The sequence below is a fragment of the Lycorma delicatula genome, chromosome 7 (genome assembly GCF_047948215.1).
Source record: "Lycorma delicatula isolate Av1 chromosome 7, ASM4794821v1, whole genome shotgun sequence".
Lineage (NCBI taxonomy): Eukaryota > Metazoa > Arthropoda > Insecta > Hemiptera > Fulgoridae > Lycorma > Lycorma delicatula.
Window position 1 is genome coordinate 81,584,490 of NC_134461.1, and position 12,320 is coordinate 81,596,809.

Below are 12,320 nucleotides of genomic sequence, written 5' to 3' on the forward strand. Positions count from 1 at the left end.
TATAATATTATTCATTGGATTGATTTGAATCATTCCGTTCAAGTTCAGCTAACACAGTGATAGTAGCTCACAGTTCACTTTTCATTAATTCAATTCATTAAAGATTGTGCTTTAACTGGCAAATCTCCAATACTACATACACAGAGATATGACACTCCCGTAACGTGATTCCAACGCAGGGTCATACATCTAAATCGGTTCAGCCGTTGAGCTGCTACGATGGAATAAGCATACATATGTTCACCCTAAATACATTTCACTCCTTTTTGTGCAATCGTGTAAAAACGCTTTTATTAAAATCATTCAATATAAAATAATTAATGTACTTTAATCATACTGAAGTTAAAGTTATACTTTTTACATATATTTTTTTAATAAAATTCAATGTAAATGTTCATTATAGTTAAAGTAAACATGTTCATGCACAAACAGGCTGTACTATAAAGGAATGAGACAAATCATGTTTATTTTATAAAAATATATTAATTTTATTAAAACTGATACCATAATAATAATAATAGTAATAATATGCTTATATAAAGAAAACAAATAATTAACGTAATTGTTATATGAGAATTTTATCTTAGGATGGCTCCTGCTAGAACTGTTTAAGATAACACCCAGACTCAATGGCAGTTTCCCTCATATTACATACATTTTTTTACTCAATTCAACTACGTATAATATTTAGACTTAACATAATTCATTATTATTATTATTATTATACTTTTTTTAATATAGAAAAATTAAATCACAATAACGTTAAGATTTTATATAAGCTAACTGATTCTTTTGGTTAATGACCTGATAAAAAAATAATAAATAAAAAAGACAAGCTACCCCAAATATGAAATTAATTAACAGTAAACATCAGTATCTACATGATTTTTTTTGTAATTCCTTCAAAGATCATGTCAAAGGTTGATTCAAAGGGCATGGTTATTTATTGAATCACATTGTACAGTAATCAAAACAGAGGCATGTACTTCTCAAATTATCAATACCAACTAACTCCGACTCTTAAGTACGTCTAACAATCAAAAGATAGAATCAAAATAAAAAAAAGTGTTATCATTTCTTCTAAAAAACTTTTCCATTTTTTTTATATTACTTCCTTAGAATATATTGATGAAAATTGTTGAACAATCAAAATGCGAATCTTTTAGTTTTATATATATGGAAAGAATTTTTCAGCATTTTCTTGTTTTCCAATAATTTATTCCACGATTGAATGTATGCCGATTCTCAGTTAATAGTTCAAATAAAAGCCAAGATATGGCTTTTTTATATTTACATATATACATACATACATAATTTTTATAATGGATTTTGGATTCGAGAGACCTCAGAAACTAAAAAAAGTCCAAGAGTAGTTATTCTTTTATAAAACATTTTCCAGGATAAAACATCTTTCCCTTTATAAAACACTAACGGTCCAGGATACTTTGATAAGTGAATCAGCTCACCTATCAGCCTTTTAACTCCTCTGTCGATAAAAATGAGCGCATCAACCGATTAAATCGAATTCTGCGCTTCGGAAGTCATTCATTAATAAACAAATTTTAACATAACGATGTAAAATTCAAAACTAAAAGCTGGAGTAAAAGTTTATAAATATGATTTTTTTTATTTACGGTAAATCAAGACAAAATCAGGGAATTGGTTGAGAATTAACAGGGGAAACAAATGCATTAAGAAAAGTAATTACCTTGAGATTCTCTCTAGAGATCCAGCGAAGCTGAGAAATCTCCTCACGGTCTCAATTTCAATGACGGTGAAATCCTGGCATTCACATCCCCGTGGTAGAGAGGGGGCAACGACTGTTTATAAAATGTTATAATATGTAGGCAACAAATTGAATAAAGGGACAGAGTAATTTCCGGGATAAGAAGATCCCCTCTACCAAAAGCCAACAGTCTCTTTGAGGGTGGATGATCGGGAAGAGGTTAGGGCAACTCCATAGTTGGGGCAGAAAATGACTCCAAAAGGTGGAAGAGCCAAAATTGGTCAACGGAATTAGGATGCACAAGACAACTGGAACCGTTTTAAACACCGTTAAGAAGGCGCTTAAAAGAATAATTAACTTGATGCTCTAAGAATCACAAGGCTAAAAAACAATCGCAACCTAACAATTAATGGCTTTATTTTTAAAATACACTTTAAAAATTGATTGAACTCTTTAAAGAAGAGGTCTTTTTTATTCATGAACTTTTGGAAAAATGCCTGAACCAGTTTACTTCGAAAATAAAGCCGATTATCTAGAAACAATTACAAATTTGTATTTTCTTGACTCAAATTCTTAAATTTTGAAACAATGGAAGACGATAAAGAAAAAATAAGGTACATGAGTACCTTATTGACCGATAACAGATATATATATATATATATATATTTAACATTAATGAAATGATAGTTGCCATAGTAACATGTATACGAACTAATGTTGTCGGATTTGTAATCCGATAAGTATTCACATTTATGTATGTGACCACGCGTATGTTAAAACACTATTATTTTTCACGTTATGTGTTGGTGTTATGAATAAGTGACAGAATTCAGTAGGTGTAACCGTACACTTATGCAAATGTAAGTTACATATTTAAAATGACGTATATTAATTATTTATTATTACTCATCGACATGCTTTATACTTACTTCGGCTGATTGTATATATAACAAGAATAATCTTTCAATTATTTCTTAATTGCTTGATCCGTCATCTGTTTTCTCTTAAAAATAAAAATATACTTCTCAATTTATTTATAAATATACGGGAAATACGTTAAGCCATTATCATATACGATTACACTGTTATTAACAATACATTAAAATTATAATAAAATCATATGCTGGTGTGTTTTCCCCAAAAGATAAAGCTAATACAATGTAATCGAATACATGTATTAGCTGATTAACTGAAAATCCGTGCATATAAGTTTATTGTACTGTATATATAATTATCTGTTGATTTATCAAATCTCATTGAAAAAGAACTAATCTTGTATTATTTAACTCTTTTATTGTTTTGTAAGAGTAAAAACGCAAGGATTCCATCAAATGGAGGACTTTTAGGCTGAAATCAAGGGCTAACCAATCTTATAACCTACGCTGAAATATTAAATTTATTAAATACCTTCTAAAAATACACGACTAACTAAAAATATGTTTATTTTTAATGCAAAACATTCAATTCTTGTACTACTTAGTTACAGGTGAAAAATTAGAGATTTTTAAAAAATGGCAGTTAAAATAAATCAAAATAAAATTATTAGTAATTTTTTTAAATGCTGCCAAGTATCGAAAATATCTTAAATAAAATTGTTCAAACAAAACCAAATAAAAAAAGTTAAAAATACCTCTTTTACAACGTAAGAAATTTCTTCCTATTAATTAAAATGAAGTAAATTAATGTTGATATAAAATAAAACAAAATCGAATAAATAACAAAATACAATGTTAGAAATTAGAACAGCACAAAATAACTTTTATTCCAACTGATATACACGCAGTTTAACTGTCAATGGTTACCGTCTGACTGAATGACTGGTAAAGGATAGATATAGTCGGAACAACTAATAACAACCTTGACAAAGAATGACGTGATTGCATTACACATTTGAGGTCACGAAATAAAATTATGCGTTTATAATGAAATCATCATTACGATAAATCCTTAAGTAAAAATTTTATCGAAGACAAAAATTTAATAAAAATACTGAAATAATTTTTATCACATACACGGATAACTAAAAACACAAAACTAAAAATTACAGTTTTTATTTTTCGCTATGAAGTAATAAAACGCTATGTAGTATAAATGGTATGTAGCGATGTTGTATTGTAAATTACCACATGTCCTGGATTCAATTCCAGATATGGGATTGAATTTTTTTTCTTTCAAGTACAACACGACTGAATACGTATAATATACTAAGGTTTTAATGAAACACCAAAGCGGTTTGATAGAGAAAGTAAACATATTTTCATAATAGGCTTGTAACCATTTAAATACTGCTGTGACGGTACTTCTCAGAGAAGAGGTATACATACATTTTTGCAATAAATAAATAGTAAACAGATTATTTAAAACTTAAACATAAAAAATTTAATTAAAATAGAAGATACTTTCATCCTTTTTAAAAAATAACTTAATTTTTTTTGGAGTCAGTTCCAAATTAAAAATAAGTACTAGGTACTTAATAATCCTCAATTTTGCGCAAACTCAAACACTAAGACTCTAAATAAATGAAAAAGTGTGTTTTTTTTGTGTACCTAATTTTTTTTAGTCTCTAAGTTTAATTAAAAATTAATTTAATTTAAATAAATATCAGCATAATTTAGATGGAAATCTAGAAACTATATTTACAGAAATTTGGGTTACTGAGAAAATACCAGATGACTAGAACAATGCGCTGATACATCCATTTCAAAAAAGGGCGATAAGGCAGATTAACTATAGAAACATCTCGCTTTTATCAATATCATACAAAATTCTAAGCAAAGTTCTATTAAATAGAATTCGACCAATCCTTGAAAATGGATTATGAGAGTATCAGAATGGTTTTCGACCAGGAAGAAGTTGTGATAAATAAATTTTCAGTTTTAAAACAATTCCAAAAGTTAAAAAACAAACTTTAGTAGCAATTTTTGACTTTTAAAAAGCTTGCGATTCAATTAATAATATTTTTAATTGCGTAATAAAAAAAAGCAAAAGAAATAACATTACCCTAACCAGTGAATCCCAAACTGTGCGCCGCGGCCTCTTCACGAGGGCGCCGCGAAATATTGTAAAAGCTTTATAATTAATTGAATCAAGACAAATATAATTATTAATTTAATGTTAATAGAGTAAAAAATGAATGAAGATACACGAGTTTTACTTATTTTTATATCTTACTTACGCGTAGTCATACTTTTATTTAGGACAGGGCGCCACGACTCGGAAAAGTTTGGGAACCACTGCCCTAAACTGTTTTACCTTTTTATAAAGCACGGTACAAGCTTGAAACTAATCGGCAAGATATAAAACGACTAATATAAACAGGTAAAACTTTCAAAAACCTTTGTCACACTGTTTTATCATATCTTCATACAATCAGACTAACAGTTCTTACATAGCTAATTTTATAACCTTTGAAGGCTGATTTCTCGTTTCTGACGCCATCACTATTTTGCCCTATGATACCATAAACAGAAACGCACTGATTTTCAAAATACACAACACACTACAAACGTTCGATTAACGAATAGACCTTATTGACAAACATAAAGTTTCAACTCACCACTGTGACTCACTGCAAAAGCCCGTAAGAAAAATACACCAATACAAAGTTAACATAATCTCAAATTAAGGTTATGTTGCCTGTTGTCAACTTAAAGTTGAGCGTCACTTAAGAACGACTCGATCAACTTCCATTAAATTTTCATATGCACATCATCAGATACACTACTACACAGCATATTTAAATTTTAATGATATTGATCTATTAATTTTGAAGTTTTCAAGTCATAAAAATTTCAAATTGTTTGGAACAAATGAGCGTAATTCAAGAACGACTCAACTAATCTTCATCAAATTTTCACATGCTCAACTTTTTAAATTTCAATGAAATTTAAAAAGTAGTTTTGGAAATTTTCTAGCCAAAGTTTTACAAATGAATGGTATTTTCGTAATTCTGATATATCAAAGCGTAAGGAAATTTCATTTTTATTCCCCAATCCCACCATGTGACCGAAAAAATACCTCAGATTGAGGTTACGTTGTCGACCTTAAATTGAGAGTATTTCAGGAATGATTTAACCAACAACAAATTTTTACATGCACAACTTTACATTCATTACTATAGCATCTTTATTTTTCAATGAAATTGATCTAGTAGTTTTGAAGATTTTCAAGCCACAATTTTTATTCATACATACATATATATATATATATATATATATAAAAGGAAATTAAATTTTATTTGATTGATATTTTCGTACTCCTCACACCTCACAACATAAAGAAAATTCAATTTCCCAGTGTGACCGAAAGTAGTACCGTACTTTTATTCGAAAAGTCGCTAAAAAAAATGAAGAATAATCCTTTTATAAAATATCGTACGCTTTAAAAAATATATATAATTTTAGGAAGTGCTTTGGCAGCACTATTCTGTCTATTAAACACAAACGATGGTAATATTCCGAACGTCATTTCCATTTTTTTAATTATTTTCTTAAACAACTGCGTAAATAACGTAAAACTATTAATAAAGCTAAGCCTACACTATTCCTATTAAAGTAATTCTTAGAAAACGAAATGAAGGAGACATACATACATACAACCGAAGGTTGACAAACTCACTGACTGATGAAAATTCCCAAGTCTAAGTCTAAATTAGGATATAAAATATAAACTTGGCAAAGTTACAAAAAAAAAACTTTTTAAATAAATTTTTCGGTTTAATATAAACGTAGAGGATTTAAATATAAAAATTATTTTCTAACTCTACTGACTAAACCGCTAATATTTTACAATAATAATAAAAATAAAAAAAATAATAATAATACAGTCAGATTTAATAAATTTAAATGAAATATAATCCAACAGCTTCCCAAAAAGTATATATGTTTATACTGTAACAGAATACACTGATAAATGTTTGCTCAAGTATTTTTTTCTTAGCCATTATTTACATTTAAATGTTAAAATGTAAATGCATTTATTCTTGAATGCTCAAAAATTCTTTTAACATTTAGAATACTTTTAAATGTTAAAAAGTTTTTTTTTAAACTTTTTTAAATTCGAACTTTTTTTAAATTTCAAATACAATTAACGTTAATTTAAAAAAAATTCCTTTATATAACATTGAAAACAATTAAAAGGTAAAATTAATAATATCTATAAGAAAAAATGTAATTAAAATAAATATCAATATAATATTCACAATAAATTATCAGGAGATAATAATCATAATATTCAGCTACAAATGACGTAATATGTTAATTAATTTTACTATTAATAGATAAATCACTTCTTTTTTTTATTTTACAAACGGCGAGAAAAAAATTATTTCACATCTAGTTCGCTTCAAAGTTTCAATTCTTACGAACACAAAGTTAATCGTGGTCTTTTTTTCAATATTATGATATTTTAACAAATTTCCTATTTCAAGGTTCAATTTTTAAAAGTTCAAGTTTACGTTTAAAAAAAGATAATGAAAATTGTAAAAATAAGTAGTAAAACTTTTATCCAATTTTATAGTCGAACTTTGTATTCCTAAAACCATTTATCATACAGAACTCTACTTTTTCGATGTAAAAAATATAAATATAATTTTTGCAGTAGAAATAGTTTCAAAGAAAGACTAGAAAAGTGAAAAAAGCCACTCCATTTTCACCTTTCATTATTTTGTTTTACCTCGATTCGTTTCTCAAATATGAAGTCGGCAATACGAATTAATTAAAAATTTCACGTAAATTCACTCACATACACAATAACATTCCTACTTTTAATTAATTAATCAATTAATTATTTTTTTTCTCTAAAAAATTAACATATTTATAGTTCTTTCCTCGTGGGGAAAAGCATTCTATCTTCCGCAAGGAATCTATCGTAGCCTCAAAAAGCAATGACTTTCCTTAGCCAATAATTTCTTTCGAAAATATGAAACGTATTTGTTAATCGGTTCTCGTATATAAGAACTGAACAATAAGTAATTTCATTCAAAAATAATTTTCCAAACATTGAATTAATTTTTTTCTGCAATAAACGGGTATTGACTTAAATTCCTAAATAATGAAAGAAGACGAATTGGTAAAGATAATAGAATTACACTGATTTTCATAGACTAATCTGTGGTTCAACTCTTAAAAAGAATTCTTCACCTATCATTCAAACAATTACATCTTCCTCTTTAATTATATGTAAAGGAACGTCAAAGGTCATAATAATAAAAATAAATATTCCCCTAGTCAGTTAACAGAACTGCACGTAACATAATGAAACTTCATGTTTAATAACGATATCAGGATCATTTTGATAAAATAAATTGTTCAGAGTATATTTAATATGTTTTTAGAAACTGAAATTATACTGATCGATAGAAACTAACGTTAAAAAAGAAAACATTCCACTTCGAGGAAGGGTAAAACATGAAATTCAAAAATGAAGACGGAACGTACACTATTAATAGATTAGTACATCAAAGTCGTCTTAAAAACACGTTCGTTGAGGGAGGAAATTTGACTGGCGCCAATCGGTGACAACGGAAGGTGAAGGGTACAGTTCTGTTATGAACTGTTCTCTTCCCCATTTACTACTCGGCTTACATTTCTCCGCTACGTTTCCCGGTGTTTTCTTGCGTAGTATTCTTGTATTGATCTTGCTATCAATCCCAGGTGCCACTTACGAGTGAGCCGCTAAGGATCCAATCATAATGTTACTTCGATAAGCCAATGACGTACTGAATATATTTAAAAATATATATAATCGACACTAAATAAACACATACCCGTTCATTCGGAGGTCCCGGGTTAGAATACCGGTCAGGGATGGCATTTTCACACACGCTACAAATCATTCAACTCATCCTCTGAAGCAATTACAAACACCTAGCTAACGGTGGACCCGAAGGTTAAACAAAAAATAAATAAACAAATACCCGCCCGATAAGAAAGATCCAGCAAGGGAATGTTGTCCGGGATACATATCCCGGTATATGTATCCCCTGTTATCCTTGCGTAATGAACCTATGGAAATTTATGAATCGTAGAAATAAACTGATTAACCGATACTTTTGTTAAGATATAAACGGTTTCTTTCCTTCACAATACAGAAATCATAATAACGAATGTAAAATTATTATAACCAGGAAATCTTTAGAAGTTGAGGATAAGATTCAAAATTAATAACACGTTTTGATCTTTGAGGACAGAAATTTCGCCCTTTCAACCAATACTATTTCTATCATCGCTTCTTAGTACAATTTATATGGATCAGAGCAAAACTGAAATAAACAAGAAATATGGACAAACGTACAGGCACTAGAATACAAATCACTACACATAAAGTAAAAAAAGATTAAATATTTAATAATTTAAAAAAAAGAAGCGTAATATAATTTTTAGATTGGTTGAACTGATACGTTATAAAGAGAACGAGAGTTAAGTCGAGCTCCAATAAAAAAAGGATTAAGAAAAAAATGTAATCTAATTCTATTGTTTTTTAAGTATTAAATAGAAAATCGAATAATGGAACATAAGAGCGGGGTAACAGGCCAGAAACAAAAATTTTAAATCGTTTAAATTGACCGTGCTATTGCTATTTTGGCTGAAACTAAGAACAAGTAATGAAAAGTATATATTCAAAGCTGAAGGGGAAATTGAATTTAAAAATAATGTAAAAATTATGAAAAATGAGACAGAAAAGAAGAAAAAAAATTAATATTACGATAAAGAAACAGTAACATCAGTTACAGAGTTTTCTTATACAATTTACGAAGGACGAACAACCGTTAAGGAACATAATAAAAAAACATGACCAACCAAGGAATCTTTTAATGCTGAAATCAAATACAAAATTAAAAATTGGTAAGAAATTCCTAAAAATATGGTATAGTTTTATGACAGAAAAACAACAATGACAAAAGAAAAAAACACAAACGTAGACTTACGAAATGTAGTATTGTAAGAGGTCGGTGAATATCAGGTTGATTGATATAACATGAAATGATTATGATTTTCATCATGTTTTAATTACATTTTTGAAATGATGAACACGAACTGACAAAAGAAAACCTTGTGACAAATTTTACAATTAAAATTAAAACCATTAAATTTGTTTAACGGTTAAGCATCCAGGATTAATTAATTTCGGTAAGGAAGGATATTAAAAAAATGAAAAAAGTAATCGAAGCGGTTACGGCTAAGAGATGGCATCAGTTAGCAAGAAAAACTATTTAACCAGGATGCAATGGTTTTTTTTTTTTTTTTTTTTGCTTGATATCGCCACATAAGCTTGAAGCTTGTGCGTGGGATATGATATGGAAAAGGAGTTTTGTAGCGTACGAAAAATGTCATGCCTGACCGGTATCGAACCAGGGACCTCAAGATGAAAGGCCGCCGAGACTCTTCCACTCCGCCACGGAGATCGGCAATTCGAAATTGATTATCTCGGGTCATCGGTCGTCGAACAACAGGCAACTGATCATCAACGACAAACGGCATTTTTCGACAGTCAAGAAAATTCTCTAATGGAAATAGACAGATATAATATTCAATGGTGCAGGTTGATTTTTGCATGTAGTGCGCATGTGATGGATCTCGATTTCTACTTTTTTTATGGATATGTACATAAAGCAAAAAAAACGAGATAGGGGAAGGGATGTTCATTCCATCGACTGACACCAGATTTGCAGACCGAACGGTACGGAACGCAAGGATAGCAGGAGATTTATGTACAAAACCGCAGAACCAGGAAGAAAAGTCCCTTGCTGCAGTGTCTTTCTTTCATCGAGCGGGTATTTATTTAATGGCGATTACATTTATTACGGGACGGAATTATTTATTGGGTTCCAATACTTTATACCAGAAAGAAAAATGATAGCCCACAGGGCTGGTCTAGTGGTTAATTCGTCATCGCAAATCAGCTGATTTCGAAGTCGAGAGTTCTTAGATTCAAATCCTAGTAAAGGCAGTTAGTTACTTTTATACGGATTTGAATACTAGATCGTTGGTACGAAGCTCTTTGGTGGTTGGGTTTCAATTAACCACACATCACAGGAATGGTCGACCTGAGACTACACTTCATTTCCATTCATACATAATCACATCCTCATTCATCCTCTGAAGTAATATCTTACGGTGGTTCCGGAGGCTAAACTTTCTCTATACTAACTCTTTTTTCTTTTTTTAAAGTATACAGAAAAAGAGAGGGAGAGAAAGAAAAATGATGATCGGGCTGACCTTGGGAATTACGCCGGTTTTCCCGGTGTAATTCCCCTTCAGTCTGTCCCCGAAAGTTCTTTCGATACTTAAGCCATCTGGCCTAACAAGAATGTGCTTTTTGGGAATTCTAGAGTTTGGATGATAAAATATACTCCCTCCGCCGAGGGAGTCGCATGTGCTGACGGTGAATAATTGTAAGATGTAATCATTAAAAGTCGCTCTTCCGATGTGAACATGGCCAGACCGTTGTTGTCTTTCGGAGTTATAAGTATTATGCTCGTATTTGTACAAAGGGCTGAAATTTAAAAAAAAAAAAATTACATAAAAGTAGAAAAACGTTATTATTTATCGATTTTTTCAAGGCCACGCAAGCTCTGAGGTTCACTGTCGGATTACCCGATATAGAGGCTCCCGGCCTCGTTTATCATTTACTCGACTTTGGGTCTAACATTGGTGAGGTGGTTCATCTAACACTGCGTGAAGCCTCTTCCTTACGCCCTGCAATGTAGAATCTTCTCAGCAGATGTCTCTGAGATGCCGGTGCTTGGACACGGCGCCCTCTCGAAAAGTCTGCGCACCTGTGCTACACCCACTTCCGATACAGTTTTTATGCCTGCATTGTAGATTTGCAGACGGTAAATTTCGTAATTTATACGGAAAATAAAGTGATGACGGGGAAAAGTTAATGAAATATTTTAGAATGTCAACAACATCGTATGATGTACCGGTAGGAAAATTCCAAGCAACGATTCAAGAATTGTTCAGGACTTATTTTCTACGCCGAAAATATCAGCAATAACACTCCAATGTTCAAAAAACACTCCAAAGTTCACAAAACAATAGATTATGTATATAAATAGATTCAATAGTATTTTTCTTATAATGTGAATGAAATGAATTTAAAGTTTAAATTGAATTTAAGAGAATCGATCTGTCTAATCGGTTAGCATTCATTGATATCTTCACAGATGGCAGCAGAGCATCGTCGCAAAAAAAGCATTACGATCCATGTAGTTAAAAGATGAGATGGAAAAATACAATTGTAGCAGCGCATAAAATGATACATTTCTCTCCATGTAGATTAAAAAACGGGACAATTCTCATCGGGCGACTAATAAAAAAACATGGTTTCCTGCATAAAGAGCAGTTAAATAAACAGTAATAGTTATTATCAATAATATTCTCAAAGCTGTTGAGAATAAAGACAACAGCGCCAAAAAAAAAAAAAAAAAAAAAAAAAAAATAGTAATAATCATGCAGATAAAGCACATGCTAAATAGTAAGCCTGCATGATAAAAATTCCATACATAATGCTATATATATTAAGACACGTAATGTACATGAATAACTAATAAATGAATTACTGTATATATACATATGAATAATAGGAAACG

The 12,320-nt window shown here is 30.1% G+C and overlaps 1 protein-coding gene across 8 annotated transcripts in view; it reads right to left on the reverse strand.

Moving 5' to 3' along the window:
* C3G (C3G guanyl-nucleotide exchange factor) overlaps positions 1-12,320 on the reverse strand; it is a 260,568-nt gene that overhangs the window by 135,424 nt on the left and 112,824 nt on the right. Inside the window, exon 1 of one of the 8 annotated variants that reach the window (XM_075370574.1) lies at positions 3,357-3,509. The exons of the other annotated variants lie outside the window; for them this stretch is intronic. The gene's annotated coding sequence lies outside the window, so the exon portion shown is untranslated. Of the gene's footprint in view, positions 1-3,356; positions 3,510-12,320 lie in introns of those variants that run through there. 8 annotated transcript variants of the gene reach the window in all.